The following is a 6,071-nucleotide window of genomic DNA, read 5'->3' on the forward strand; positions in this document are numbered from 1 at the left end:
GGTGGATGGGTGGATGGGTGGATGGGTGGATGGGTGGATGGGTGGATAGGTGGTTAGGTGGTTAGGTGGATGGATGGATGGATGGATGGATGGATGGATGGATGGATGGATAGATGTGTCAATGGATGGATAGATAAATATTTTTTAAATTACCCCCAACTCCCACTGCCTCGGTTTCACCTGGAACATCTTCCTTTCATCCACAGTCTCTCAAGATAGAGTTCATAAACCTTATCTCCCAACATCCCCGTCTCTTCCAGCCCTACTGATCAACCAGGCCATGCCTCAGAGACTTGGCACACTATCCAAGCCCTGTAACCAGACTTCCTGAGATGTCCATTCCAACTTTAGAAGCTCAGTATCCAAATCCTCAAGGAAGCCCCCAGGACCCTCACCTGGACCAGGCCCTGCCATGTACACCCATGTCACCCACACCTTTACAGTATTCCTGAAACACCACAGGCATGTGTAGGTAGCTGCCACCATCCGTCACTTGCTATGTGGATCTGTACAAGCCCAGGTCCTGTCTGTCTCGTTCCTCATTAGATCCCTGAAAACCAGCACATAGGCAGACTTGCAGTCAAGCACAGTGAGTGTTTGTTGACTGAATGAACAAATGAATAGATGGAAGGAAGGATGGGCAGACTGAAACAGAATCAGGAAGCAGAAGTCGGAGGCTGAGGTGAAGTGTGTTGTCTCTGGGTGACTTGATGGAGTTAGGGTAGCATCTGGGAGGAATCGGAAGTCAGGGAGGAGGAACAGCTGGATGTCCAGGCAGAGGACTTTGGCAGTGGCCTACCTGGGCTAGCACACACCTGTTATATCTAAGGACATAGAAAGGAGACAGGAGGAGCCTGGAGCCAGAGGCTGAGGAGGTAACGTAGTCTGTCTCAGCCTGTGGCTCTTGGAGCTTGTCCCTAGAGAGACGGGAGAACTTTCTCAAGGCTCTGGGCCGAGCAGTGGCTCAAACTGTTCTCTTCTAGAACAGTCCAAGCTTCGTGGAGCCCTGGATGTTTTGGTTCCCAGCATGCCTGCCACACTGGCTACCAACTACTCTTGTGCCTGACCTGATAGCTCCCTCTCAGCCATGGCAATGCCTTGAAGTTGCTCATGTCCTCCCTCTACCTAGAACCTTCCTGTGGCTCCAAGAGGTCTCAGAGCCCTCATGGCAGAGTCCCACCCATCAAGACTATCTCTCTTGCTGGGCAGTGGTGGCGCACGCCTTTAATCCCAGCACTTGGAAGGCAGAGGCAGGCGGATTTCTGAGTTCGAGGCCAGCCTGGTCTACAGAGTGAGTTCCAGGATAGCCAGGACTATACAGAGAAACCCTGTCTCAAAAAAAAAAAAAAAAAAAAAAAAAAGAAAAAGAAAAAAAGAAAAAGAAAAAAAGAAAAGAAAAGAAAAGAAAAAAGACTATCTCGCCTCAGCACCAAGAGCCCTTAGTCAAATGAATCCCTGTTGGATAGGTCACCTACACAATGGAGGACAGAGTAGTGTCCCTGGCCTGTATACACTAGACTCCAGAAGTCTCCTTGGGAACCACATCTTCCTGGTTTCTAGAGGAGGGGAATAAAGACCTCTATCCTGAATCCCCATTGAAGACAACGCCTCAGCACTGCCCCGCCATCTTCCTTTCCGCACCGCCTTTCCAGCCTCCAGGCTCGTCTGTTTGATCCAGAATGAACTTTGTGAGGGTGGGCGCTGGGTTAGATCTGTTTTCCTCACCTATAAACTCTCTCCATATTGGCTAATTGATGCCCAAATCTCCCCATGTTTGGATGTTTCCCCTATCTTATAGATGAGGAAGACTGGATCGGAGCGGATGGTAACTGGTCCAGGGACATTAGCTACACACCTGCATATGCAGTACTGCCCAAACTGGAAGCTAGGGTTTCTGAGTCTAAATTTGAGTTCACTGGACTCTATTCATGTTCTCTATAGACTAAGGGCCCGGGGCAGGAGGGAAGTACAGTAGCTGAAGTACATGGAGAAGTATCTCACTGGGGCTTAGCCCTGGGTCTGTTGGACATGAAACCGACGGGCAAATCCTGTCTGCAGGCAGCTCTGGGAAGGAGCAGACTGCCCCAGAACTGGAAAGAGAATCTGTTGCTGCTGGGTCTGTCCTCACTGACAAGGTTCTAGTAAAGTCCTAAGAAGTCCTAAGCTGGGCAGCTTTTGGAAATCATGGTTCATTATGTCCCTGGGATATATCCCTTAAAATCCAGTTAGTCTTCAGCAGATGCTCTTTAAAGATCAAAGTTGTCTGAGTTTTCCCAATCAACACCTTGGTTGGGGTGGAGTGCTTAGACAGACACACATTGTCAACCTAGAGAACTCAGTTTTCATGAAACTGTACATGTCAGAGTAAATTGTCAAGACATACTTTGGGGCTGCCGGGTAGTTAATAATTCAGTATGTTCTTCAGGACAATTCAGGATTTTAAGAATATTTCCTTGGGATTGTTGTTCCAAATACTGTTAATGGCCAGGAGCCTTCTCCATGTGCTGGAGAGCTATTAATGGGCCAGCCTGGGTGGGGCTCAGGGTGGAGGTAGAGGCCAGGGACTCACAATCCATAACTCCTTGTGGTGTTTAGGAAAACCCTGCCTCTCCAGAAAAATCCTACCACATTTTGTCATGGTTCCTAGAATGGAAGTGAGGACCTCAGAGCCCAGAGAGGGCAGATTCCAGCCCCAGACTACACAGCTAGGAACTGGGCATCAAACGAGGTCTCAGGCTGGGGTGCTCAAATGTCAATGACTATATGCTGACTTTGGACAAAGAGTACCCTCCCCACCACTACCACACACATGTAAATGTCTTCATCTGTAGCATTGTTTATTTGTTCAGAGAACAAATATTTACACAGTTTTTGTGTTATATCCTGAGATTGAACGACTAGGGTATGGCAAAATGGTAGGACATTTGTCTAGCGTGAGGGAGGCATCCAGTTTGATAGCCAGCATCTACACACACACACACACACACACACACAGGTGCTGGGATGGAACATTACTAAGACGGTCTGAGTGCTTGTTCTATGGATCCCTAGAAAATACAACCCATCACAAATGGTAATCAGCACTATCAGGGAAAAGAAGAGACAATAAAGAGACAGGTGGAAGGGTGGCTATTTGAGCCAAGGTAATCACGGGAGCTTTTCTGGTCAGGTGACAGTTGAATAGAGCCCTGGGGTGGGTCTGTCCTGCAGTGCTAAGGCTCTGGGGTGGGCCTGTCCTGCAGTGCTAAGGCTCTGGGGTGGGCCTGTCCTGCAGTGCAAAGGTCCTGGGGTGGGCCTGTCCTGCAGTGCTAAGGCTCTGGGGTGGGCCTGTCCTGAAGTGCTGGAGAGCAGCCAGAGGCCAGCAGGAGATGTGGGGGCTGGGTAGAGAGAAGCTGTGGAAGGTGAGAGCCCAAAGTTACAAAAGCCTGAGAGTGACTGAGAATGACCTGGGGGTGGTGTGTTGTGCAGGGCTGGGCTCTGTGGTCGTTGTTTTGTTTCATTTTGAGACAAAGTTTCTCTGAACAGCCCTAGCTGTCCTGGAATTCTCTCTGTGGACCAGGCTGGCCTCTGCTTCCTAAGTGCTGGGACTAAAGGCATGTGCCACTATGCTTAGTTTGTTTGTTTGTTTGTTTTTAAGACCCTTTTAGGCTGAGGAGGTAGCTCAGTTGGTAGAGTATGTACCTAGCATGCTGGAAGCCTTGTGGGTTTTTGTTTTTGTTTTTTGTTTTTTGTCTGCACCACATCAGCTGGGCGTGGTGGCACACACCTGTAATCTTAGCAGTGAACTCCATCTTAGGAGGTGGAATCAGGAGAATCAGAGATTCAAAGTCATCCTCGGCTACAGAGAAAGTCAGAGGCTAGCCTAGGCTGCATGGGGACTAGTCTCATTAATAAAATATAATGAGATGAAAAGACCCTTTAACACTGGCTCAGTGGCACACGCCTGCAATCCTAGTACTCAGGAGGCTGAAGCAATGAATTCTTCTTTCTTTTTAATATAAATTCTCCTGGAGACCAGATTGACTCACACTTAGTATGGATGACCTTGAACTACAGGTCCTTTGGTCTCTACCTTCCCCGTGCTGGGCTTCCAGTGGTGTACCATCACCCTCAGTTTATCTGATGCCGGGAATTGAACCAGGTTTCAATCACACTAAACAAGCACTCTGCCAACTGAACTACCTCCACAGTCCTATAGGTTTCAAGTTTGACTCTCAGGCTACACAGTGGGATCAAGGCCGTCTTGAGCAATATAAAACCAATAAAAGGTAAATAAGGCTGGAGTCACTGTAGCTCAATTGTAGAATGCTTGATTAGTAAGCACAGGGCACTGAGCGACACCCACGGCACCATAAAACAAACAAACAAACAAACAAACAAACAGTAAAATAGTAGAACAAGCCAGGCAGTGGTGGTACACACCTTTAATCCCAGCACTTGGGAGGCAGAGGCAAGTGGATTTCTGAGTTCAAGGCCAGACTGGTCTACAGAGTGAGTTCCAGGACAGCCAGACTTACACAGAGAAACCCTGTCTCAAACCAAAACAAAACAAAACAAAACAAAGAACAAAAATTAAAATACGCCTTTAAATTTCTCTAGGTATAACTAGCAAAGTGAAAAAATTTTAAACAGCAAAAACCCATCTCAGGGTAAGACCACATGTCCAGTGAGTGGGTGGGCTGTCATCTACCCCTCCTCTATCTCCCCTCCCCTCTTTTCTCCTCTTCCCTCCCTTTCTCTGCCCTCTTCTCTCTTCCCCCACTCCTTTCTCTTCTCTTTTCTTTTTTTGAGGCAGTCTTCTTACACAGGCCAGGCTGGCTTCAAACTGGAGATTCTCCTGTCTCAGCCTTCCATGAACTAGATTTACAGGTGCATACCACCATATCCAACCTTACTGTCTACTTACAAAAGAAAATATAAAGGAAGGAAGGAAGGAAGGAAGGAAGGAAGGAAGGAAGGAAGGAAGGAAGAAGGAAAAGGTAAAAAGGAGGACACACAATGAGCAATGGCTCAGGTGTGACATTGTCTGTGACGGATGAAAATGGTAGGAACAGTGCCTGCTTCTGGATGCAACTCAGGCACACGAATACACACACACACACACACACACACACACTCCTACACTCTTACACACAGACTTTCTTCTCTCTGCATCTTGTCTTGCACCTTTTAAATTTTGAGCTATGCAAATCTGTTACCTATACAAAAATCAGCTACTTTTTTGGGAAGCAAGTGATTCTTCCCAAGGGAGGGGAGGCCTGCACACGGAGGGCGTGTAGGAGGTCCTTACTGAGGAGGACCCTTAGAAGCAGGCAACCTGCGAGCCAGGACTGAGGAGCAGGGAGCTGCCATACAGGAGCAACAGTAGCTACAGAGATTTGAGGTGGATTGTGCTTTAGCATGGGGTACTCACCTGCACCCCAGCACTCAGCAACTGGAGGCTGAGGATCAGGAGTTCCAGGCCAGCCTGGGCTACATAAAGAGACCTTGTTGGGATAGAAGTGGCTGGACAGGAACGGTAGATCCTAGGTTCCTATGGCATGTCAGCCAGCCGTGGAGGGATTTGGAGGGTGGTCTCATCCACCAAGAACCCTTGAGTACTCTCGAAAAGGTTGTGACCTAGCTGGGCCACTTCCAAAGCATGAACTGTGTGCCTCCTCAGGGCAAGGTCACAGGGAGACGGGGCTCCCAAAGCTGGCAGAGTATGGTGTCAGGATCAGCAGTTCACTACTCCTGTTGGAGACAGGCTGTGGCAGCTGAGGCTGCAGGAGAAGGCAGGGCCTAGAGGCCAAGAGAGCAGGAGAGCAGGGCCGTCTCAGCTGCCTGTGCCCCACAGTCCCCACTCTGGCCCCCTGGGCCTCAGCCATCTGGCTAGGCGGGCTCTGCTCTGGGTGCCCATCTGGACGCCGAGCTGACAGTACATTAGGCCTCTCACAGCGGCTGTTCAGACTCACTGGCTTCTAGTGGTTCCGCTGGGATCAGTTTGGGACACTTCTCTCCCCATGTCCACCGACAGAGAAGAGAATGGGGGTGGAGCACACTCTTTTCAGCATCTCTGGGCAGGAGCCTGC

Source organism: Grammomys surdaster, unplaced genomic scaffold (genome assembly GCF_004785775.1).
Source record: "Grammomys surdaster isolate TR1022 unplaced genomic scaffold, NIH_TR_1.0 251, whole genome shotgun sequence".
NCBI classification, from domain to species: domain Eukaryota; kingdom Metazoa; phylum Chordata; class Mammalia; order Rodentia; family Muridae; genus Grammomys; species Grammomys surdaster.